This window comes from Camelus bactrianus, chromosome 7 (assembly GCF_048773025.1).
Source record: "Camelus bactrianus isolate YW-2024 breed Bactrian camel chromosome 7, ASM4877302v1, whole genome shotgun sequence".
Lineage (NCBI taxonomy): Eukaryota > Metazoa > Chordata > Mammalia > Artiodactyla > Camelidae > Camelus > Camelus bactrianus.
The window spans coordinates 66,845,101-66,871,738 of NC_133545.1; the positions used below are offsets into that span (position 1 = coordinate 66,845,101).

General features: G+C 39.9%; 2 protein-coding genes across 2 annotated transcripts in view; one reads left to right on the plus strand and one right to left on the minus strand.

The window, feature by feature from the left end:
- Positions 1 to 19,317, plus strand: part of ELAPOR2 (endosome-lysosome associated apoptosis and autophagy regulator family member 2) — a 290,850-nt gene extending 271,533 nt beyond the window's left edge. Inside the window, exon 23 of the transcript XR_012508246.1 lies at positions 19,271 to 19,317. The gene's annotated coding sequence lies outside the window, so the exon portion shown is untranslated. The remainder of the gene's footprint in view (positions 1 to 19,270) is intronic.
- GRM3 (glutamate metabotropic receptor 3) overlaps positions 1 to 26,638 on the minus strand; it is a 206,247-nt gene that overhangs the window by 35,733 nt on the left and 143,876 nt on the right. The window lies entirely within an intron of this gene.

The window sequence follows — 26,638 nt, forward strand, 5'->3', positions numbered from 1 at the left end:
GACACTGACTGCTGCTTGTACCCTCACTCTGGTTCTCATCACATGTATGGCAGGAGCAGCACCTCAAGTGACGTCTAGCACACAGGGAGAGCTGTGTAATAGGAAACCATTCTTATTACCGTGGACTACTGTCATAGCCTCCTAGATGAGTTTCTGTGTCTAGTCCTTCCCTTTTTTTCTCCTGCTATGCCTTGCAGGCATCACAACCGCCAGTATCCCATCCCTCCATTGCATGAAGGCTTAACTGGCTTTCCTGTTGTATCCAGAAACATTGAAATTTTTTTTTTGTTCTTTTTAGGGTAAAAATAAATGTTCTAAGAACAGAAAAGTTCTGTGATCAAATAACAAGCTGGATGAACCCAGCTGAACGGGTTTCATTACTGGATGCAGAGGTTAATTCTTAGAGCATCGAATTCTTGAGTCTGTTTTGAGAATCATCCAGGAACTGATAGGGTATATAGCCTTTCCCCAAGTTTTGGACTACCAAACTTTATTGTAATTTATTTCCTTTATTGAAGGATGCCTAACATCTTATGTATTGGTGTACCTTGGAACTACACCTGATCGAAAAAATTACCCCAGTGAATTCCACAGTGCAAATCTGGTCCACTCATCATTTGTATCTTTCACTTTATCCCTTCACAAGCCCAAGAAAACTTAACAGCCCCCTTCCTCTTTGCCATTACGCAGCCTGCACTTTCCCACCTGTGCAACTTAATTCATCCCCTGCCCTGTACTTCACACGCCCTTTCTTGTAAATGCTTGTAATATTGCTCGCATCCTTCAAGGCCAGCACAGATACTGTATCAGCGGCCCTTTGCTAGATCTCAGCTGAAAGTGTAATTCCCCTCTGAGTCCTTGTATAATGTTCCTTTGCTTTGGCATTTATCATCTTTCTCTCCCATTGTAATTTTTTTTCCTGTATCTCTCTTCCATTATGATCTTATCACTATGTTGTGAGCTCCTTCACGGCAGAAACCAAACTTCATTATCGTTCAAACAGAAATGGTAACCTGGGATCTCTAGGCTAAAATCAGCCTGAGAAATAAGTTGTTTTTTGTCCTTTCCTGTTTTTTCAAAACACCTGAATTAGTATCCCTTACTAAAACATTGAGAGCAAAATTTAGATTTTTTTTTTTTTTCATCTCCTGAAACAGAAAGACTGGGTGACCCTGGGCGTTTGTTGAGAAACAGCCATGGTTGGAGGGAGTTCCAACTTGCCCGCTTCCTCCTGAAGCTGGCCAGCCCTCTGGGTGATGTCTCTGAACTTCCACTCCTCAAACTATGCCTAATCCAGAAGAGGTTCTTGAAAAACAGTTGTTTTAAGCCAGGTGTAATTACCTTACAAATATCAAGGGAGAGGGAAGAAAGTCCTCCTAGTCAGTAAGAAAATTTTAGATTTTTAAACTTGCTTTTTTTCCCCCCAAATGAGGAGAGAGGGAGTAAATGAGGAAGTGTTTGGTGGAGAATATAAGTCAACAAATATGCGTGACCGTAAATGAACTCCCTCCTGAGGACCCAGAGCCCACGTATACACCTCTAGCAGACGATGATTCACCCTCAAGAAGCTGTTTATTTGCTCTGGGTTCCCTGTCTAGACTGAGAGCCCCATGGGGGTTAGGGTGGTCATGTGTCACCTTTCCCTAGAGTCTGACGGCCTGCCTGCTTGGGATCTTCGCTTCATCACTTACTGGTTACTTTACTACCTTGTGTTTCAGGAACCCCTAGGATTCCTGGGAGCATCAAATTGTGCTAAGCACAGTGTCTAGCATATAGAAAGTGCTCTGTAACTCTCGGCTTGGTTATTAGTGTCTGCCCTCTGGTAGGGAGTCCATAAATGTTTGTTAAATGGACGAGTGGACGACTGAATGAGTGAGTGAATCAGTGCCCACCATTGTATAGCCACTGTGTTGTCAGCCAGCTGCTTCTCTGAGCCTTGGTTAAATGGCTTAGGTCTGTTCAAATGATTACTCTAGGAACCACAGCTAATCCAAAACTCATAGTTCTTTAGATTGCAGACTTCACTGACCTAAATTAGACTAAAGCCACCAAAGTGTTTATAACATAATCTATTTCTTTCTAGTTAAAAAAAAAAAAAAGACTGCTCTTTATTCAGCCTATTACCATGGAGTGGATTATCTCTAATATTGTCCTCTTTTCCAACTTTGCAAACTGCTTATGACTTAACTGAATCCTGCCTCATCTGAAACCTCGCCTGACTGCCTCTGGTAGAACTGGGTGGCAGTGCACACATAAAAAGCTAGATGCAGGGAAGAATGTTGGATCTCTTCTGCAGGACATAATTTTGGCTATGGAAACGACAAGGAAAGAACCCATGACTTTGTCCCTCTGTGCAACTTTCTGCCGAAAGGCAAGGCCTTGGAGGATGTTGAAGGAGATGGATCCTGGAAGGCTGGAAACATTTGCTTTGGAGACTTAGTTTGGGTTCTGCTTTCCTATCTCTGTTCTCTTCTTTTAGAGTATCTGTAACATTTTTGCTAGCAGGGATTCTGTCTTACTAATTGTTACAACTTTAGTACCTTGCACTTAAAATTTTTGAGCTGGAGGAATGGATAAAGGAACCAGAGGAGAAAAGAATGAATAATATGAGGCAGAGGACCTCCCCAAACATCAGATGATAAATTGATAAAATTCTTATAAACATATGTGGTAACAGTGTATTATTACCTGGTGCTATAAATATGGTCGTAACACCCTGAAGAAACCTGGTATATTTAGAGTTAATACTTTAAAACTTTCATCTGAAAACTGAAAAATGTTTGGAAGTGAAGTAGATTATCTGCTTGAATAAGGAGCTTAATACATCCTACCTAATGAATTTATCTGAAAAAACCCAATTAAAGTTATTCATTTCTGTTATCTATTTTAACATAGTGACTTAGAGACAAGGCAACACCTCACCTATCCATGTGAGCACCAGAGTTGAGATCCTGATGGAAGTCAAAATGTGCTCTGTGCCCACCCTAAGTGCAGATCTGATCCATTCCAAACAGGACGAGCCACATGCATTGCCATTTGTAGCCAAAATCACTGGATGTTTGAATTCTGACTACGCAGTTTTCTTCTCCACAACATTTATATCCTTTCCACGTGTTATGAGCCAGAAACCTTCTGCACATCAAAACGTGCTCTCAGAAAAGGGTGTGATTATTAGTTATGGAGACTGGAGTATAAATTTAAACTGCAGATGAGAGTTTGCTCATAGATTCCTTTTGTAACAGTCGGCAATCATATTGTAGAAAATGAAGGCTTTGTTCTAATGAATGGGACTGAACATGGTCATCTGGGAACAGATAGGTTTTGGAAGTGTGGGAAGAATACATTCAGGGGCAGCAGGGAACCTTGCTCAGCTCCAGGTTGACCTAGGATTTGGCTGATCCCATCCTTGCATGTCTACCTTCTCTTCCCATTTTATTTTAATTTTAGAGTACTTTAGTGGGGAGTGGAATGGGATTTGTGTGTGTGTGTGTTTATTTTGTTTCTTGTTTGTTTGTCTTTTGGCTTTATTTTGTTTTTGATGATTTTCACTATAGCAAGTGCTTTCTACTTCAGAACTGACAACAGACGACTTTGGAAGGAGGTGGGGATGATTTGTGATTTTGGCTGGAACATTGCACATTCTATATCAAACGCCTCTGAGTAATTGCACTGCAGAAATTGCGGTTTGGAGGCAAGTCCATTCTTTGGTTGCTGATCATAGCCATTGTGAATGTGTTTGTGCCACTGGGCCTGCTGGGCAGCCTGGTATTAGCTTCACCTCAGCCTCTCCATTTCTGATTGTTGCTGTTACAGTGGTCAGTTTTCAGTACTTTTCTTCAAACTGTTTGAAAATTGTCATTGGAGCATTTCTTTTGTTGGCTTTAGGGTGTATGATTGTCCTTAAATGCACTATCTGGTAACTCATTTGAAGCACAAGTAATAAGCAACAGCGTTTTTAAGGTAGCTATTGGAATGAATGCAAAGTCCTTTTTTTCAAAGCTTCTCTTGATAATGTATGATTTGAGAAAGAAGAAATTTGCAAAAACTTTGTTGCAGGAATAAAGGGGAAAGGTGGAAAACAATTTTTTCCCTTAGATCTCCTGCTTCCCACACATGTGTAAAGACGTGCGAACAATGATGGCTATTACTTTCTTTTTTATTTTCATCCTGTGAATTCAGCAAAGGGTATCAAGCATCTCTGGCTGTGATAATTGTCATATACAGTGAATATTCTTTCCAGTGGAGTAGTTGGAGCTGTTGGAGCAGGCTTGGCAGGGATACACTGTACAAGCAGATACATCTTGCAACAATGAAGTTGGCGACAAGTGTTTTGGGGTCAATGTGTGATGTCTGGGGGATACCTTAAGGCTTCTCTGCCGAGTTCCCATCAGAGGTCTGGTCAATGAGATAGAGAGCTGGTGCCCAGAAGAGAAGCTTATGGTCAGAAATGTTTATCTTCACTCCCAGGAAGTTGATCTCCATCATACGGCATTGCTGGGTCAGACCTTCTTTTATTGCTTATTGTTGTATTTAGCTTCTGGAATTTTAGATTTTGCTGGGAAGTGACTAAGGCTGCAGCTTCTGCTGGAGACTGAGACATTTTGCATATATGCACCTTCTTTTATTGAATAGTAAATCCCCTTGCTCCAGTACCTTCTCAGCCGTTGCTTCTATCATATGAGGAAGGAATCGTAAATTTGTGATTGCTGCTGCGTATGCATCTATTTGAATAGTGCTATGTATCCACTCTTGTGCTTGATGTACATCATCTTATTTAATTTAACCCAATAAAATGGATCCTTATTGACATTTACAGATGAGGGAACTGAGCGTGGAAGAGGTTGAGTCATGAAACTAGTAAGTGTTAACATCTCAGAACCAAACCCAGGTTTTTAGACCCCCGCATTTGTGTTTTAAACTGTGTTCTAGCCTATCTTACTCTGATTTTTGGGTCCCCAGTCTAGTTTACAGATTTGTTCATGCTGCTTCCCTAAATATTAAGTGAGTTCATCTACCCTAGTGATTTTCACATACTGATTTAGTTGTCCTGAAGGCAGAAACCATGTTGTATTCATCCTTAATATTTAGCACAGTAAGAGATACACAGTGAGCATTTCAATAATCGCTCGTTAAATGAATGACTAGGAATGACAATCAGGGCTGATCTTTTTAGGCAGTAAACAAACACCTTCACAGTGTGATTTGAAAATTTCTATAAATGAGTCATTTGAAAAGGAATTCATTTTTCTCCTGTCACTGTGGAAAGCAGTGATCCAGATTAGAAGGGATACCCTGGTCTGCAATAGGAGATAATGTCTAAGGACACAGGCCAGTGTGTGTGTGTTGAGGGGGGCGGTTTGGGGAGGGGTGGTGCATGGTGTACTTCAGCCGATCCAAATCCCTCTCTGGCTCTAGGCTGCATATCAGACAGTTGCTTTTGTGGTATAAGTGTCTTCTGGATAGGTTGAGTGTTATTGCTTTGAGCATCTCATTTATGAATAACTTGAGACCATATCTGTGAGTTTCAATTGGGAGTAATTTTAAAAATTGCACCTTTTTAATTAGGGCAAAGGGGGAGGTTGAGAAACTTTAGAAGGCCCATCTTCCCTGATTCACAAGCATTAACTCTTCTGGTAGCAACCCCAGGAGTGGCTTTCATTACTATGCCATTTACTTAAGCAGCTCAGGAAGACTACATTTATGGGCTTCCAGAGAAGGAGACTTTTCAGTCTAGTAAATGACTTTTCAGACTTTAGCTGAGATCACCCTGGCCCCCCACTGCTGCCTGACTCCATTCCCCACACTGCAGCAGGAGCAATCTTCCTAAAACCATCTTTGCTAGGTCCCTTCTTGATTAAAACCTTTCAGCTGGCTTTTGACTTCATGAAAAATAGTTCAAATTCCTCAACAGAAGACTTGATGCCTTTGACAGTGTGATTGTTTGCCCTCAAACAGATGCTTAACTACTCCCTCCTACTCCTTTCTTCTCCCCAACACGTGTCCCCACCACTTGTCCCCAACCTTGAGCATTCTTCTGAAACTGTATGCTCCATTCCCTGAAAGTTCCAATTTTTCTTTTCTTTTCTTTTTTTTTTTTTTTTTTGCCTTCATTCCTTTGCACCTGCAGTTTCCTTCACCTGGCTCCCTCTTCACTTTGCTAATTCTTATTTATGTCTCAAGACATATATCATTTTTGGCTGACCCCCCCAAAATTAGGATAAGTGACACTTCTTGGTATTGCCATAGTATTTGATTCTAACCTCAATTTATTCATGTATTTATCTAGCACCTAGCAGATGCTAAGGCTAAAGGTGTGAACAACATGCCCACGATCCTTGCCTCCATGGAGATTATCCTAGTAGGTTACAAACAAACACACATACTGTAACTTCAAATTGTGATAAGTAAGTGCTATGACAGAAAGTAAGCAAAGTAATGGTGGAGAGTATGATGGGTCATGATGGTTGGGAGGATTCTTCAGGGGAGTAATATTTGAGCTGAGCTTAAAGACACGAAGGAGCCAGATATTCAAGGCTCTGGAGGAAGAATATTCTAGATCAAAGGAGCAGAAAATACAACTTCTAAGGTTGGAACATGTTTGGAGTATTTGATGGACAAAAAGAAAGCCAATGTGGTTCATGCATAGAGAATAAGAAGAAAGTGGTGCAAAGTGTGAAGCTGGAGTGGCAGACAGGGGACTGGATCCTATAGGGTCTTATGAACTCTGGCAATGTATTGAGATTTTATACCATCATCAGTGAAAAGTGTTCAGAGGGTATTATGACTAGATTTACATTTTTAACAGCTCACTATGTGGAGAATGAAATCCAAGAGCGTAAGAATAGAGACGCAGAAAACCGTTAAGCTTGTGTTTCAGGGATCTAAACAAGAGAGGAAGATGGATGGCTTGGAAGAGGAGTACAGGCAGTGAGAAGTGTCAGATTCAGGATATATCTTTTGAAGTGTCGCTCACGAACTGAACATTAGGAGTGATGAAAAGACAGTCAATCTTTGAATGACTAAAAATGTTATTTAAATGGACAGATGATGGTACCATTAAGTGAGACAGGTAGGGGAGTGGTTGTGTGTTTCTGTGTGTTTTGGTGGGGGGAGGAGAGGTGAAAATAAAGAGCTTTGAGTCGGATATGATAAACTTGAGATTTTTTTTGCTATCCAAGATGAGATGTCAAAGAAGTCATTAAATATACATCGATATATCAGCAGAAAGTTCAGGGATAAAGAAAAAAATTTCTTTTTGGTTTTATTTAGCTTTCTTATTCCAGTAATGACAGTTTCCTCCCTCAGTTCTTACTTCTGTGCTGTTTGTAATACTCTCTTTTTTATTGAAGTATAGTCAGTTTACAATGTTGTGTCAATTTCTTGTGTACAGCATAACGTTTCAGTCATACATATGTATACATATATTCGTTTTCATATTCTTTTTCATTATAAGTTACTACAAGATACTGAATATAGTTCCCTTTGCTATACAGTAAAAAACTTGTTTAGCTATTTTATATATAGTAGTTAGTATTTGCAAATCTTTTTTTTATTGAAATATAGTCAGTTTACAATGTTGTGTCAATTTCTGGTGTACAGCACAATACTTCATTCATACATGGATATACATATATTCATTTTCATATTCTTTTTCACCATAAGCTACTATGAGATATTGAATATATTTCCCTGTGCTGTACACCAGAAATTGACACAACATTGTAAACTGACTATACCTCAAAAAAATAAATAAATAATATAAAATAAAAAGTTGTGGTGTATTTATACAATGGAATGCTACTTGGCCATAATAAATGAGAAAATAATGCCATTTGCAGCAACATGGATGGATCTGGAGAACGTCATTCTAAGTGAGGTAAGCAAAAAAGGAAAAGAAAAATACCATATGATATCACTCATATGTGGAATAATAAAAAAAAAGACAAAGCCTTTAGAACAATTTCTTTATCCTTAATTCTGGCCATCCTGATTATAATATGTCTTGGTGTGGGTCTGTTTGGATTCTTCTTGTTAGGGACCCTCTGTGCTTCCTGTACTTGGATATCTGATTCCTTCTTTAGGTTTGGGAAGTTTCAGTCATGATTTCTTCAAATACCTTTTCAATCACCTTTTCTCTTTCTTCTCCTTCTGGGACCCCTATTATGCGAGGGTTGGCATGCTTTATGTTATCCCATAGGTCCCTTATATTGTTTTCACTGGTTTTTATTTGTTTTCCTCTCAGCTGTTCTGATTGGGTGATTTGTGTTGTCCTGTCTTCTAAGTCACTTATTCATTCCTCTGCATTATCTAGCCTACTTTTTACAGCCTTTAGCTCAGCTTTTATCTCAGCAAATGAGTTTTCCAATTTTAATTGGCTCCTCTTTATAGTTTTAATTTCCTTTTTGATGTATTCTCTGTTTCTAAACACAATCTCTTTTAGTTCCTTTAGTACTTTGATCACTTCTTTTCTGAAATCATGATCTAGCAGACTATCAAGGTCTTTTTCATTGATTGTTCTTTCAGGGGATTTCTCTTGTTCTTTTAATTGGGAGTGGTTCCTCTCCTTCTTCATTTTACTTGTATCTCTCTGGCACTATGGATTATGGAGTACCAGTTACCTACTGTGGTCCTGAAGGGGTTTGTTTGTTTGTTTGTTTGTTTGTTTATATAAAGCAGATGTGGAAATAAAACTAAAAAAAAGTAAAACAAAAAAAAAAGATTTGAAAACAGTATAATAAGTAACAAAACAATAAAACAAAGAAAAGTCAAATTGAGAGAAATCTTTAAAAATTAATAAAAATTTTTTAAAGAAAATTAAAAGAGAATAAAAATTTTTTAAGTTAAAAAAATTAAAAATTAAAAAAACCAAAAAGGTAGATGTGTTCCCATGGAGACTGTGCAGCTTAATAATTTTGTCAGGAGGTCTTCCTCAAGTATAGGTGGTTGCAAGTCTTCCTTCTGTGCCTTTTGTCTGCTATCCCTTTGGGTGGGGGTGTGGCTGATGTCATGGCCAGAGCCTGCCTTGGCTATTGAGCAGGGCCTCCTTTTTGTTCTGTGATTGTCACCACTCCTGTCCTCCTCCTGCTGCACCAACTCCGCTCTCTGGTTCCAGAGGCCCTCTGGTCGCACCGCTGGTCTGTGCTGCTCCTGGTGCCTGTAGGCAGGTGGGTCACGCCCCCTCCTGACGTCATGTTCCTGCGCCATGCTTGGTCACGCCCCCTCCCGGTACTGCGTTCTGGCGCCTGCCCTTGCAGATAGTCGGCGGGTGGGTTGTGCCCCCTCCCAACACCATGTTCTGGAGTGTTCTGGAGCCATGCTCATGCAAGGTAAGCAGGCAGGTTCCGACCTCATTCAGTGCTGCTCCCCGCACCATGGAGGGTCCGTACTAGGTAGGCAGGCTCAGAGAAAGCAGCCACACCAGCCCTTGCCCCTGCCCTGTGCTAGAACTTTGCTCCTCGTTCGTTTTTCTTAGAGGCGCAAGTTCACAGGAGCACAGGGCACGACGGTCCCCTCTGCCTGGGGCTATGAACAAGTCTCAGTCCCGCCTCTGAGGTTGCAGAGCCCCTGGGTCTCCACCCCGCCCCCACCTGGGAGCCACGCACCGGAGAGCATGCTGGCTGTGGCTGCTCCCTGCCTTTTCTCCCAAGAATGTGCCAGTAATGGTGCCCCGGGTCTGAGGAGACAAAGGCTATGCTGCCCCTCTCCCCAGAGTACACCAGCAGTGTTGCTTTGCCTTTTTTTTAAAACATATTTTTTGGGGGGACCCAGGCTGCTCTGATCTGTAAACACTCCCAGCCACAGGCGAGCAGCACCCTGCAGTCCGTCAAGGGTGCCTCAGTGCAGCTGCCCCAGTCCTCCGCCCAGCTCAGGCAGCCTGTTCCGGCCCCCAGCTGCTGGCTTGCATCACGGGCTGGGGGTCACAGAGACCCTTTGTGCCCATTTATCTTAGTTCTGTCTGTCAAGGGCTGCTCCGTGCAGATGCGAGCCTCAGAGGTTCCCCTTCTGTCCTGCTGGTCTCTTGTTGGAGAGTGGGAGACCCAGCGAATGAGCACTAGTCCTCCTTTGCCACTCCCTTCCCACAGGACTGGTCCTGCACTATTTTTCTTTTTCTTCTTTCTTTTTTCCTGTTCTCCTATCACATTTGTGGCGTATTTTGTCTTTTAAAGAAAGTGATGTTCTGTCAGAAGTTCAGCAGATGTTCTGATTGGATGAGTGGGTCTGTGGATGATGCTCTTGGTGTATTTGTAGGAGAGGGTGAGCCAGGAGCCTCCTTCTACTCCACCATCTTGGGCCTTCTCTAGTATTTGCAAATCTTGGACTCCATATTTATCCCTCCCCACCTCCTTTCCTACCCCCCTGGAACCATAAGCTTGTTTTCTATGTCTGTAAGTCTGTTTCTGTTTTGTAAACAAGTTCATTTGTCTCTATTTTACATTCCACATATAAGTGATATCATACGGTATTTTTCCTTCTCTTTCTGGCTTACTTCACTTACAATGACAATCTCCAGGTCCATCCATTTTGCTGCAAATGGCATTATTTGATTCTTTTTATGGCTGAGTAGTACTCCATTGTATAAATAGACCACAACTTCCTAGGGATAAAGAAAATTTATTTGTGAATCATCATTACATGGTTGCTGTTCAATGTTAGGGACTTGATGAGATAACTCTAAAGAGAGAATTGGCAGGATGCAGGCTTGGGGCATCCCAGCATTGAGTGTGTGGACACGGGATGAGGAGAAGAAGCCTGCCAAGGATACTGAGAGAGAAGGGCCAAAGAGGATGTGGAATTGTGGAATCAGAGAAGAATGTGAAAGGGAAGAGAAGTCATAGAAACCTAAAGGGGAACGAATAAGGAAGTGAAAGGTCAGTTGTGTCCCAAGTAGGTTAGATTTATCATGATGTATTGCAGTTGCCTCTTTACTCGTGTGTACTTCCAGTAGACTCTAACTTCCTTAACTGATACCTTTCCAGCTTCAATGTGTAGGCACAGGGCCTAACATGTAGTGTGTTGCTTATGAAGTATTGACTGAATGGGTGAATGAACACAAAAACCCAACAAGGTGACAGCTGAACTCTTACTGGGCTCAGGAAGTCTGGGAAGTGCTATTCCTTGCACTGACCACCAGCCTAAGTTGCACTTTAGATTTCCTGTGAAAGCAACATAAAAAAGTGATCAAAAACAAGCCCCAAACAGCTCATTGAATCAGATTCATTAAAAAATGAGGGACAGCATGACAGAGTATACCGTACAGGAGGGAGCTAGGAAGAATGACTGAGCTGTATTTCGAGTTAATTTTATATTCATAAATAAGATTGGAATCATAGCTCTGCTCTGATTCACCTCATTGAAAATGAAAAGGGAGAACTGAGTATTTCCCCACAGGAAATCTAAAACTGAATATAGCATAGTTGGTAATAGGATTTTTGCTTAATTTTCAATAATGTATCATTTTATAATTTAAAGACAGTCCTAGGGAGATACATTAGAAGGGACACACAGACCACTTAGGGTTCCTTGGAGAAAGCTACTCATAATTTTTAAATTATTGTGATAATTATTGGATAATGGGGAAGCTTAAAGCTACATCTGATCTACACCTTGAGAAGGTTCATTTCTTCTGAGCTCTACCTATATTTCCAAATTGGAAGAAAGAATGAGATATTTTTCTTTCTGTCTGTTACCATGCCAGCTGGTTTTTTGGTTCCTTCGAGAATTTCTTCATCCATTTCTAAATATTAGAGTAAGTCAGAGTTTGGTTCAATGCCTTTTCCTCTTTACTATTCCCTCCCCCCAAGCCATCTTATCTGTTCCCTGACAGTTTAAATACACCGATGATTCCCAAATTTGTCTCTAATTCAGAAATGGCCTCTGAAGTAAAGATGCTCAAATCCTACTGCTTCCCAGAATATATATTCTTGAAGGTAGAAATCGATGTCTGTTTTATCCATCAGTATGTCAAAGAGTGCTTGACACCCTATACTTTTCTTGATTTGCCCACTTAATTATTGAGAGTCTGTCTTTGCTGGAGTGCTCACTCTCCAAATCCTGCTTCTTTTTCAAAGCTCAACTTAAATGCTGCCTTCTCCATGAGACCATGTATCCATTTAGCCAGAAGTGACTTAAATCCCTTCTAGGTACTCATGAAACTTTATCTGACCTGCCCTGTGGTATTTGGCCATGGGTAAATTAATGCATGAAAGACAGAATTGAATAATTTCAATGCTCAACATACTTGTAATGAAAACCCAAATTTTTCTCCTCACTGCTCCAGTCTGGAATCTTTTCACTGCACTGGACCATTTAAACTTTTTATTTTTGTTCTTCTCTAACATGAGTTGGCAGTAAATAGGGACAAAGAGGTGGTTTGTGTTTGCGAGGAGATTGGATTACCTGTGACTAGAGAGACCTTTTATCCTGGATTAGCCCAGGACAGTCCCAGTTTATGTATGTTGTTCTGATGTAATTATTCACAGCACTCCCTTTCACTCAGAAGTGTCTGTGTTGAACGATAAAGTCTATATTCACCCAATTTATAAAGGTGTACAGAAGCACAGCCCTTGACAAATTTCAAAGTCCTTTGTGTACAGAAAAAGAGAGAGAGAGAATAGTAATACGGAATTGTGTATAATGTAAGTAATTTTCCAGAATCTGTATTTGCATATGATGGTGGAAACTTGACCGCCCTCATATCCTTCTGCATAAGGGAGGTGCTGTTTATTTTCTTAGGATCAGTTTTGCTCATTACAACCTGTAATATTACATTTGAATAGAAAACCTTGCTCAAAATCAAATGTACTGACCAAAGGTTATCTCTCATGGGCTGTTAAAAAAGCATCAAAGGAGGTCGCTGGCCTTTAGATACAGCTTAGAGATGTTCCAATAGACAAGCTCCCATATACATTTCAGCTCCCAAATTGGCCTTGTCTTCATAAGTCTTCTTAAGCATTTTCCTAGTGGGAAGGCATTTTCCTAGTGGGAAGTTAAGTTCCTAAAAGTATATACATGTTTTGTCCAGCAGATGGCGTGTTTGCAGCAAATTGTCCTTTTCTCCATCCTTCCCCGATACACCCCCTTGGAAATTAACCACCAGGTTTCTGCCAGAACCTGCCATATTCAGGGTGATATATGATGCCGTTAAAATAAAATATAAAGGTTAGAGAAAGATCAGTAATAAGTCCTAAATTGAACATAGATGTCAAGAAACTACCTCTAAAAGAGTCTAGAAATTAATAGTCCAGAATATGATGAAAAACCCCAGCTGACATCAAAGGAACCTCTTGCCTTCTTTTTAAAGAATTCTGTTTAATGCATAATTCACTGAGCCCATGAAACATTCTGCGAAACTTTTGGATGGATATCAGCCTTTTAATTCAAAATTATGCACTGGGGGAAATGGCTGGCACAGAAGGTGGCAAGCCTACTAGGTAATTTACACCAGCAATCAAATTGCAATTACAAAGGAGATTAAAACATGACTTTAAACAGCCTAACTCCACCCTCAGGGCTACTAGCTGTTTGGTAAACAAAGCAAGGGAGCCTGTAATTAAAAATTCTGTCCCTCTCCAGCTTTGTTAGGGCGAGGCTATGAAATTCCAAGGGAAAGGGAAGGATTTTTCCTTACAAGTAGTCTTGGGAGGGTAGCTTTATATCTTCCAAGAGGGATATTTCTTCTGATACTGTCGATCTCATCCTCTACTAGTTCTTTTTTTACGTTTATATTACTCTTGTTTTTTAAAGAGTATCTTGAAAGCTTTTCAAATCTGGGGACTGAATATAGAGGGGGTGAGTACATGCAGACTGTGACAGTGAGCCAGCTGTATAATTTGGGGGGGGCTAACTCCTTGGCATATACAGGTTTTATAAAGAATCAGTGTCATCTACGCACTTTTTTTTTTTAAATTATGCTTAGATGGTTTATAGTCTCCTTGCCCCTGAGGACCTTTAAAAAGCCATCTTGTCTGGGTTTGGGGGGAACCCATAATAGAGGGCTAGGCAAAATGATTTAGTGGGGAAGGTGACCTTCGCCTTTCTCTTCCCTCCCAGGTGCCAACTCCTCTAGATCCCATCTCTGAGTGTATTTTTTCAGGATATTGTCCTCAGCAATTCATGCACAAGTAGGATTCTAGCTGATAAAATGCTGTGTCTCTTGGGAGGTCTGGAGTTGCCAAAGAATTTTTCTCAATAGTGGAATGACATTCACATGATGGTGTGGCAGGTGGTTCTGCCAAAGAGCCCTGGTGACTAGGACATGTCCATACACATCCGACCCAACGTTCAGAACTTTAGCAGGGACCGAGATGTGGCCTGTTAGATAACAGCACCCTTGTTTGTTTGTTCCCCATGTTCAGTGCTTAACACATGCTTTATTAATATCTTTGATTTCAACCAAGCCATTATGCTGAGCTGACCCCAAAGGAATGGTCACTCTAATGTTAACAATGCTGGAAAAATGAGGTTGATTAAAAACTCGATTGGTGTTATCTGAACCCTGAGGTGAATAAACTGATTAAATGATGAGGATATGTAGGACTCTTTTAAAGACATTTAACTCTGTTTCCTTGTAAGAACCTGACTGGACTCTAAGCAGATTGAGAAAGTAAGATATTTTGGATAATGCCCAAGATGTTTCATTTCTAAAGACCCATGAAGCTGGAAAAGTGTTTTCAGAGACTCTCAGAAACACAATTAATTACTGAGTTAGGCCCTTAGAGACAGGAAGTGCTTGAGGCCTGATAGGGACCTTTTATCTAGTTAATTAGCTTTACAGGGAGAATTTGGCACATTAAGCTGATGAGTATAGATTTTATTACTCAAAACACAATACAATTTATTTTTATGTTATACTTTTAAATTAGGGGAAAAATGAAAATAATCTTGGAACTCTGAAATAACTCAAGAAGTTCTAATAGTAATGAGGGCTGCTTGATTAGACTTCATTCTGCCCACCAAATTATATCTCCAAAGGAAAATAAAAATTTAAGTACAGTGCCCTTGAAATAGACCAAGTCATTCAAGATAAAGGGGTTTTGATGTTAAACAGAAGTTTATTTGTTCAAATTTTGCTGTAACAAATATACATGCACATGTAAAAAAAAAAAGACCATTCTCCTTTCAAAAAAAATTAACTCGAGGGTGGGAAGGGATAGACTGGGATTTCAAAATTGTAGAATAGACTACACTGTATAGCACAGGGAAATATACACAAAATGTTATGATAACTCACGGAGAAAAAAATGTGACAATGAGTGTGTATATGTCCATGAATAACTGAAAAATTGTGCTGAACACTGGAATTTGACACAACATTGTAAAATGATTATAAATCAATAAAAAATGTTAAAAAAACAAAAAAAAAAACAAAAAAATTAACTCAAAATGCATCATGCACCTAAATATAAAATGCAAAACTACACAACTTCTAGAAGATAACATAGGAGAAAATCTGGATGACCTTGGGTTTGGTGATAACTTTTTAGAAACAACACCAAAAGCAGGATTCAGGAAAGAAAAAATTGGTAAATTAACTTCATTAAAATTAAGAAGTCATCTGGAGCATCAGTGAAAGTGTTAGGGTTTGCTAGAGTTGGGTGGTGGGCACTTGGTTTGTTATGTTTTTATTGTACTTTCCTAGATGTCTGAAATTCTTACTATCAAAATAATTTAAACTAAAAAGTTTATTTGTTCATTTTATAGAGCAAATTGGTTCTCTATGTATGAATTAATTAGACTCCAAAAGAGCTGTCCCTAAATCCCTTTGGTCCTAAGTCCAAAGTGATTGAGGAGAGTTTATGCCTACAGTTCCATCATTGTTATAAACGTGTGAAGTGGTAAATAGGCATACTATTCCCTTCCCCCAAGGACTGATTTTTCCACATCAAAAATCGGCAGGGATGGGATTACCCTTGCTGTTCCCTGTGAATGCTGTAAAGAATTTCCCACCAGCTACGTTCTCCTTCACAACTTTGATGCTCACTTTGATTCTGTTTAGATTCAAATGGGCTTTAAAACCAATGAACCATCTGTAGCTTGGAACGAAAGTTTCAACAGCAACACTTTTATGAAGAGTCAATTTTCAGTTCTTGATCCTAAGTCTGACATCTTTTCCAATTATCACAAGGTTAACAGGCATCAGAGGTAAATATCAACTCTGTAGCCCCACGCACCAAAGTTTCCCTGTTTGGTCAGTTGCTTCTCCTCATCTCTTGATGCACAGTTGCATCAGCACAGGTATGTGGGCTTCCCCAAGTTTTGAGTCATGCTGTCAGTGTGCAGTGGAACGTTCCACTGGTTAATCTCATGTGTGCATTGTAAAACTGGGCACTTTTATCAACACTTAAAACACATTATCTCACACCTCTTATAATCATATATCATATATATGTATCTCCTTACCAGCACTTTTAATGTTCTCACTACTTTTAACCTTTCAAAATGGAGTAAGCACTTTTCATAAAAAACACCATAAACTAAGGAGGTGCAGTGGTTGTGGACCTGATGACCATGTATGGCTGTTCGTGCCCTCATCTGGTTGTGGTTGAATGGGTACAATTTTTAATTCCAGATCATAACTTTGCTAGTCTGAATAAAAATTAGTATATTTAAAATCTGTAAGTAGAAAAACTTCAATTATATATGTTATATAATATACAATAGATCAATAGAATAGTATATATTTATTATATAAACTTCCTATTATATAGATAGGAATGTGTCTCTGGTTTCCCCATGTAGCAAATGAGTACAGCAGACTGAGGAGAGGGAAGAGAAGGCTGTCCGATGGGCATCACGGTCCCATTCACCTGAATTCGATCAAAGTGACTCCACTTTGATGCCTTCGATATTGTATTTCTTAGTGTAATACTGTTTAAGAAATAGTTCTGTTAATTTTGTTAAAGAGCTTGCAAACTTTGATTAAGTAATCTGCAAGGTTCCTTCCCATTTTGCTAAAAGAATCCACTCAACGAGAGCTCTTTGGAAGCCTCTCGGCATGTGGGGTGAGATGCGTGTGAGGGAGCACGAAGGACAGGGTTCAGAATGGGGGCATATTTGCCACGGGGGCATCAGGTAGGTACAAGAGTGTCATCCAAGCTACTGCATCTCCTCTCATCTACCTGCAGTAGTCCCCGGAGACGACACTTCCTGGAGCGTGGGGACAGTGTGGGAAGGCAAAATCATACACCTAGGATGGAGGAACAAAAATGGTTCAGAGTGATTTACTTGCTTTTATTGGTTCTTTTAGGACAAGTTTAAAATGCCTTAAATTTCAAAGGTTGATCCTTTATATTGGCAATCTGAAAAAAAAAATTTGAAAAGACATAAAGCTAAATGTTTTCTTTCCAGCTTTTCAGCAAATGTACTGTTGTCCCTTCCCATGAACTTTTACTCTAATGACAACTTATAAAGCAATCAGATGGCACTGCATGTGCTAGAAATAGGAATTTATGGTTGAAATAAGTTGCTGTCAATTTCTGCTGTCCCTTCTCTACTTCTTCCTTGATGTTTTCCTGATGGTGAAATTCACCTGAAAATAGATGATCTAGCCAATTTTATTGTGAGCGCCAAACAGGAAAAAGTGACATATTGGCCAGTGTCGATCAAAGATGCTCCCCACAGGACAAGAAACAGTATTGACTAGATGAAATTTTGATTAAGTGGGGAAAATGATCCATTGTTCCAGTGGTACTAAAAGATAAAGAAACTTTTTTTTGGTGATTCTGTGAAAAAAGATGAGAACTTATTCCAATAGGTGTATTTGTATGTAGCGTGTGTGTGTGTGTGAGAGAGAGAGAGAGATTAGTGTTTTAATTAAAATTTTCCTTAAAAAGAGAAAGTTTTTTTCCGAGAAGGAATCTTTTATTTGATATATGACATAACTGAGGACCAGAGAGCTTGGATTACTTGTTCAAGGCCTCAGGGCTAGTTAATGTCACAACTTGGGGCAGACCTCACATCCCTGATTCTCTGTTCAGTGTATTTCACTGATTCCATAATATTCATGCAGTTAACCTTCAATTTGGGTTACCTTCTGTGGTTACCAAAGTCATTAAGCAAAGATCAGCTTCAAGAAAGAAGGTATTTCCAAACTGGCAGAGAGAATATTTTCAGTCAACACATTATGTGAAGTAGTTTCCAATTTGGAGGAACCAAACCAGATTGCCCTGTCATTCTCAGTGACGTAGAGCCAGAATATGACACTCCATATTGTAGTTTCAACAGTGTTTTTCTTCCTAATAAAACCAGTAAGTGCTTATACATTTCTGGCAGAATGTCATTTTTAAAATTTCAGTTTTTACCCGTGTTACTCTTGAAAACAAGATTTATGTTTGCTAGATTCCTGAATGTTGATGATGGGTGTCAATATTTTCTTTCTTGAGAAATATTGAGCAGAAGTTTTTAGTATCTTGACCCTTTGACAAGGGATGAGACTGAGTAAACCATTATAGGCCAGAATACACGTAGTTTTCCCCAGAATGGAAAAGTCAAGGTCATCGTGAACCAGAGAGCAAGAGATTCCATCCTTGGGCGAGAGGCAGTGGCTGTTTGGGGATTTGTAAAGTCTTTCATATTACACATGTGCAAATATTCACCCAATTTTAAAATATCTTATTCTTCAAGTTTCTCTTGAGAGGGCTTTCTTGAACTACTCCTGCCCTTTCCTTAATCCCCAGTTGGAATTTGCATTACCTTCAACTGTGTTTAGTAAGTACAGATTGTTTGCAGATTGCCTGTAAGTGGTTTAAAAATCAAATGAGAAACTGTATGTACAAGTATATTTTTAAAATGTAAAGTACTGAACAAGTGATTCTATTGCCCTAACACCTGTGCCGCAGCCCCTGCTGCATCCTGCCTCATACTGCGTTCCAAGATGTATGCTGGCCTCTCCCCCGCGGTTAGTGGTTGTTCAAGGGTAGTGGTCACATCTTTTCTCTCTGTCCCCTTTCTGGTGTCTGACATAAGAAAGATGCTTCAGTAATTGTTGCAGAAATGACTTAATACTTTGATCAATGAAGCCCATAACATTTAATGACGGTGCTGGCATTAGTAATAAATATTATAAGGACTGAAGTTGGCCACCTTACTGTCACTATTATGCACAGGAAGTAAAAGAGGCCAGGACAACGTGAGGGTTGCCTGAAGTCACACAGTTGGAGTAGGGGCTTTGTGTTGTGGGGCAGACAGGTTTACAGAGGAAAGAGTATCCTATAATCACTATGATATTCAGAGCTTAGCAAACATGACTCTGTGCTTTCTTTTGTTTTTGTAGAGATGATCGACAGTTACATGGTAGGAAGTATGGATGGACAATGTACATCGTTATCTGGGTAAGTACTTTGGTCCAGTTTTGAGGCTGGAGTAGAAAAATCACAACTTAACTATGAAAAGTAAATTCACCTGTGCTGTGTTGGTAACGTGCAATAGAATTGATTCTAGTTCGAGTGAAGTACCCTGGAGATTTTAACAAAAGGTTTACTCTTGTGAAATTAAAATGTCTTAGAATCCTCAGAATTTACAGAAGATTTGTGTTAGGATGTCAACCTTGACAGGCCTCCTTAGGTTTCTTTATTAGCTTTTCTGATAAGCAACCATAATTTTAAAATGTGCCCTCTTCTAAATCTTTGCTCTGTTTCTGGTCACTTCTCTCCCAGAGCTTCCTGCTGGCTTCTAATCTAACTCAGAGTAAAAGCCAAAATCCTTAAGAGGTCCTCTGGGATCTGACCCCACCACCCCTCCAGCCTCACCTCCTCTATCTCTTCCGTGCGAGCTTCATGCAGCCATGCTGGCTTCTTTATCTCCTCTAACATGTCAAGCAGCCGCTCGCCTCAGGCTCTGTTAGTCTCTTCCTGGAAATGCTCGCCCCGTATGTCCCCATGCCTTGCTCCTTCGTCTCCAGGTCTCTGCTAGCTACGAGAAGGTTTCCCAGACCCTCTTATATAAAACAGTAACTCCTCCCCCCACACCTGGGACTCCATAGTCCCCTCCCTGCTTTATTTCTCTCTGTGTGACATGCTGTGTATTTGCAAGCTTATTTACGGAACATAAGCTCCACAAGGGTAGGGCTTTTGCTAGGTTTCATTGCTTAATTGATTGGATTTAGAGTTGGGGCTGATGAAGGGAAGGTCAGCAATAAATCTGAATGACTACATGAAATTGACCTGGTTCTTTCACGTCCACTTCCGATCCCACTTCCTTCAAGAAGTCTCCTCAGTGTGAGTGGAATGTGGATTCCCATCCTCTTTGACTACAGCCCCAAGTTGTAGTCCTCCCAGATACAGGAACACCTTAGTCATATGAAAGGTCAAGGACAAAAATACCGTGTCTGCTAGTTCTCTTTGGCATTTAACATATCTGTAGTGTTTCTAAAATGTTAACAGATGAGTCCTGGAGTGGTTTTGGGATCTGCGTCAAGCCACACAGCCATGCAGTGGCACGTCTAGAAGGTGAACTTGGTGGATTCCATGTCTCTTGCTCTCATTAGTGTGGATATTCTCGTAAGGCTCTCCAACAGCGAACATAACCAGAGGTTTTGCCTCCAGCCACTCTTGTTTCTTGCTTTATTATACTGCCTGTTCCCTTGGAAGTTGAGGGGATGTGTCACTGAACAATGAGCAAAGGACATGAACTCTCATTCAGGAGGGATTCTTTCTCTTGGACCTGGGTGAGTGACTTCACCTCTCTCACCCTCCATTCTCTCACCTGTAAAATGAGAAATAATAACCTCTACTCTTCATTTATTAAAGTGTCTGTCAGTATCCTAAATACTGCTACAATATTTTAAGTAAGATTATAATTTATGAAGAAAAATGAAAGAGTAGACTTTCCTTTTCTTTCCCCCTATTTAACTACTGGATTAATTCAGCAGCAAAAGACTCTTGCAAGACAAAAGACAGAAAAGAACTTAATAAATTTCTGCATTGAAAAGGAAGGAATTAAATAAAGGAGAGATTATCCATAGGATAAATTCAGAGGGAGAATTTCGGGAGGCAGGAGCAGTGCAGTGACCCATCCCTGGAAGCAGGCATCTTGCTTTCCTTTTAGAAGCATTTTATTTATATTTTTGGTTTAAAATATTTCTCGAATTGACACAGACTTCTTAATGAATAAAAATGAAGAGGATATAAATAACTCCATTATCCTATCCAAAAGCTTAATTTTTGATGACTGAGACATAATAAATTTTTTTTTTGTTTTCTACTTTTGTTAAAATTGAGATAATCAAAGATTAAGGTTTTATTGGATTATAATATTTTAGGGACGGAGAAGATTTTTTTTTAAGTACCCCAAGAAGCTGGTATAGGGCTACCACTTGATTATTGCTGATTGGATGGTTTATAACAAAACTTTGGGACAGAAAGCTCCTAAAAATAAAAAGTTCTAATTTATGAAAGTACCAGTAGTATTTTAAATTTTTTTAGAAAGAAAACCTAATTTGTGATGTGTGCTACAAAACAAACAACCACAACTACCCAGCAATAAGAACACAACCAGAAGAACATCCAAATACATTAAACCAGCCCACAAAATTATTATGACCTTGGATGGAAATTCTGGAGTGAGCATGGAGGTTTATAATTAGAATGAGAAAATGGGGAAAATGGGGTGGCAGGGAAGAAAAAGGCAGTCTTAAACAGCATTTAAGACACAGTGACCTGTAGCCTGATTACTTTTTTTTGCAATTTACTATTGATTCTCGGAAATTACAGTATGATACTGCGAATATTGATCTAGTGCAATTTGATGCTCTCAGAGGAAGAAGTGAAGTATATAATCTGAGTCCTCTGCTATGAGTCATTCTTTATTGAAGACCCCATTATGGCAATTAATGAAGGAGTTAACAAATTCCTTTCCGGATAACGAACATTTTGGAGCAGTTGTTAATTCTTACTGCAACTGCACACAGTAAGCTGAACCCAGTGACAAGGGGACCACACCCTTTTTCTAGGTACAAACTTACTCTTTTCTCCTCAGGCAGCAATAGTGGAAAATAACACATGATTAGGAAACAGCCTTAGGTTGGCTTTGAAGGCTACTTAGCTTTGCAAATTTGAGGAAGTCAGTCGACTCCTTTGGGCCTCATTTAAATCTTTAAAGTAGGGGAAATATTTACTCAGCTGACAGGATTTTTGTGGGAATGGATGAATGAAATATACAATGGCTATTGTCAGGCAGGGAGCAACCATAAATTCTGGTTTCTTTTTCTTTTCATCCCTTCTTCAGATGAGAGCTTTGTTGGTTTTTGCTGAAGTTCAGGGTGAAGACGATATAGGTTAGTGACCAAAAAAGATATGATTTAGGAAAAATGTATACATTGTTTTAGAAAGGGACTGAAAAGGCACATTTCAGATTTAATCTAAAAAAATCAGGTCAACGCTGTTGAATTCTAGTTTCCAAATGAGCTCTGAATTTCATGCAGGTTAAACAGAAATGACACATTTGAAAAGTTATTAACATGCCAGTGTGGAGTGATGACTTCACCTAGAAAATCTTCTTCCTCTCCTCTCTAACAAAAGCTTAGTCTTGTCCAGTGTTACATCTTTTAGGAAGCCTTTTCTGAACTCCTGCTCCCTGTTGATCTCTCCTTTGTGTCTACTTGTCCCTCTCTTAAGATGCCAAAGACCAAATGCTGGTATACGTATCACAACTTCATGTCTATATATCTCACAACTTCTTTATCCAGTCATCTCCCAGCACATCACCATATGGACAGAAGGGACCCCACACCTCACAGCTTCTCCCTGAAAAGTGAAGGGTTTGGACCCAACATCTAGAGACGGAGCTTTTAAGATTCCCATCTAAAGTAAGAGCCCCAACACACCTTGCTTTGAAGGCCAACAGGACTTGTGTCAACTAGACCTGCCAGAATACAGCAAACAAAGAAGCAGTTATTAAAAGGTGTGAGCACTTGCTGCAGCTACCACTCCAGGGCTAAGTACAGACGGAGCAGGCAAAAAAGGCCCACCACCCAGTTTCCTCCTGGAAGGAGCCTAACTCCATGCTATGAATGAATGAAAAATCAGAGATGAAAGAGGAGACATTACAACTGATCGCACACAAATACAAAGGATCATAAGAGATTATTACTGACCAGTCTCAGAACATCTAATCTTACTTGGGTCAGTGGCTTAGTTTGTGTATGAACATAAATTTGTATTTGAGATGTTATTTTGCAAATTCAATATATGGTCAACTCCGTGGTAGCAAAATTTTTTATAGTTTTTTGATGGAATTAAATTTTTGAATATATTTCATAAATATAATATTGAATATCTTCTGATTCAAATAAAATATTTCTGAAATGTTATTTAGTACTATAACTTCTGGGGATTCCACCACCTTATCAAATTCTAATTCACCTTAGACAGTGGAATGAATCCATTACGTCTTAGTTTTGGAATCAAACAGCCAGATGCAGTGCGTGCGTTACCTCAGGTACAGTGCTAAGGGTTTGGGGGGAAAATGTGAAGAATGGCATTGTAACCTTTCCTGGTGATGTCCCACGTGGTGACTAAAAATACTGTGGGCTCTTGTTAAATGTTTAAAGTAAGAGGGAGGTTGGAATCGTGACCAGCCATTGAGTTCCTCAGCCATCCTCCTCAGTGCCTGTGCCTCAGGGTCTTACATCAGCTTCCTTCATCTTCAGAACCTGGACTCACTGCTCAGGTATTATGAGAATTTTGCTAGGTTCCTAGGAAGGTTTCCGAAACCCAGCTCTGGAGGACTTCCCATAATCTGCTGCTCCATTAGGTGACAATCTAATCTTTTAAAACCTTTTAGAGAAAAGTCTTCCATTTCAGTATACGTTTGTCAGCCTGGTCAGGAATTTTTTTCTGAACCCATTGAAAATACTTCCTTTCTCTAGGTTGGTTTTCGAGTGTTCTGTGGAGAGTGAGTAGTGGCACAAGTGTACAGGGAAGTGGAAAAACGTGTTTTCAACTCAACTGTGATCATATTTCCAGAGGTTAGAAACCTTTAGAAGACTAGGCTATTGTGGGATGACACCGGGTATCCCAAAGGTCAGGAATGGAGGCTAAACTTATTTTTAAACTATATTTCAGTTATATGTATATTTAAGTGCTTTGAATATTTTCATCAGTCTTCAGACAGCTTTACTGGTGATGTTCTTGTAAATATATGACAGTGTCCAAAAGTCTGGAAACAGAGGAAATAGCATATTAACTGTACTTTTTTTCCAATCAGCAAGGTGGTCGAATCAATTTTTTTCATACTTTCTTGGGGATGATTACGTTTTCCCACGTCATGGACAGGACGGCTCTTAAAAATGGATCAAGATAAATTAAACATGATAAAAGAATTATAATAGTAATAATGACAACTATATGATAATAATAACCAGCAGCAGCAGTAGAAAGCTCAGGCCAAAGTGGAAAATTAGGTTTTCTAGAGGCTCCTGTTCTCTGCAGTGTGACCTGAAAATGAGAATCATTTCTCAAGCTTCGAGGATACCAGAGCACGGACGCACGGCGCATAAACAAATAAGTGACCACAAGAGTGGTGTCCTTTGGGGGTTTAGATCTTATTTTCGTGACCCCAGGAAGCAGACCAGAGAGAAAAGGGGGGAAAAAGTCCAGGATATTTATCTTTACGTTTTGCAGATGCTTTTGATCAGCAGAGCTGGAACAAGTTTCTGTGCTTTTGTGGGAACTACAAATGTTCCGGGGGAGGAAGCGAGATCAAGAGCACTTTGCTCTTTCAGGGACTTCAGAGCCCATTCATCTAAAGATGTGGCCATTACCATTTTGGCTTCCTCGCTGTGCCTTGGATGGCCCTGTACTTTTCAAGAGGAGAGCCTTGCTGGGTTAGGGCCAGCTCAAACATATTCCTTAGAGTGCAGTGTCCCAGAAAATCTGCCCTTCCCAGCCCAGGCTCTGTGATTACAGTTCCAACCAGGGGCGAACTTTGTACCTACTGGATGAGTCAGATGCCGAGGTGAATGGGGCAGCGAGGCTGGAATGCCCATTTTCTGCCTGTGCCCCTCTTTCATGTGTGGAGAATTGTAAACATAAGAACAAAGCCAGAGCATCTCCATGAGGCTCTAGGTCTCTGATCTCAGTAGACTGTCTATTTGCGGGTACCAGGAGATAAGTGTGCCACCAAAAAAAAAAAAAAAAAAAAAAAAGGAAATAAAGAAAAAAGAAAAGCAACTAACAAACAAATGAATAAAAAAAAAATCTGTCATGGCTGTGTGTCCTATGATCCATCCCCACTATGACCACTGGGACCAGTAGTAACAAGGAGCTGTCCTCTTGGTTTGTAATTCAAGCCCTGGGAATAAGATCTGTTCAGTGAGTTTAGATTTATTTTGGGCATAAGATACACAATGATTTTCCAATCCAAAACCAAACTCAAAACCAAAATAGAAGACAGAACTGAGGGCAAGACCCTGAGATTGCAGCCCCAATAATACTGCTTCTATACTTTGAGGCTGTTCTGGTAACTAGTAACTGATGTCAGCTCCATGAAGCACGGGCCACATCTGTCTTGTTTACTGTTGGGTCCCCAGGTCCTAGCAGAAAGTCTAAAACTATCTGTGGAATCAGTGACTAAATCAGGACCTTGGGGGTTTGCTCTGTCACCTATTTATTATGTGATCTTGGATAAATTTCCTATTGTGTAGAATTCTCAGTTTTTCCATTCTCAAACATTTTAGCCCAGTTCTGTAACTCACACAAAGGAACATGGTGAGTGTTATTCCCAAGAGAACGCTTACTGGACGCTGGATATGTCTTGGAGCACCTCTGCAGTATGTTTGGTAAGTGGGAGCTCTTTCTTTTTTCTTTTGAATTGGGTGTACTCTGGCTACCACGCCACCCTGACAGCTGAGTTGACTTTCATGTACTTCAGTAAGTGAAGATCATAATGCTGACATCCTGAAGCTCCACTCTGTCGAGTGAGGAGTAGAAGCAAGTTCATCTTTGAGGGGGACTTTTGTAACTCTGTGATTTTAGTCTATTCCATTTCCTGGAACTCGTCTCAGAATAAAAAGTGGGAACGATGGTACTGTACTGTGAACGCGCGAAATGACAGTCATACTGCCTTTCTTTCCGTGTTTAATAGCCCTTTCTGTTTTTAACTGTCTTGGGTGGTTTAAGCTTTCCTTTTACATGATGAGCACATGGAATTTTATTCAAAATCATTTTGAAAAGTCACATGCCAACAGATATAATTCTCATTTAAATGTTTACTTTAGAATTCTGGATGACGTGGTTCTTTCAGATAGGACAATTCTACTAATAAAAAGTGCTCTGAAGCTTTTTTTTTTTTTTTTAAATATCCTCACGTTTAGATTCTAAGACTCAGCTTCCAAAATTTGGGTTTTATGAATCAAGTAATGGAGAAAGTGGTCCAGGTGTATTAAAGGGATCATAAGAAGGAGCACCAGGAGAAACATACTTCAAACTTACTTATTGATAGTCTTTCATTCCCTTAGTAAAGCTTCCATTAATAGTGTGTTTCAGGAACTGTGTTAAGTGGACCAAAGTCCTCAACTTCCCAAAATACCGTTGTATCTATTAAAAGCAGCACTGGATTTGGTGACCTGGATTTCAGTCTTGGGCCCTGCCACTAACCAGAGGATGATCTTGGGCAAATTCCTTTCAGTTTGGGGGCTTCGTCT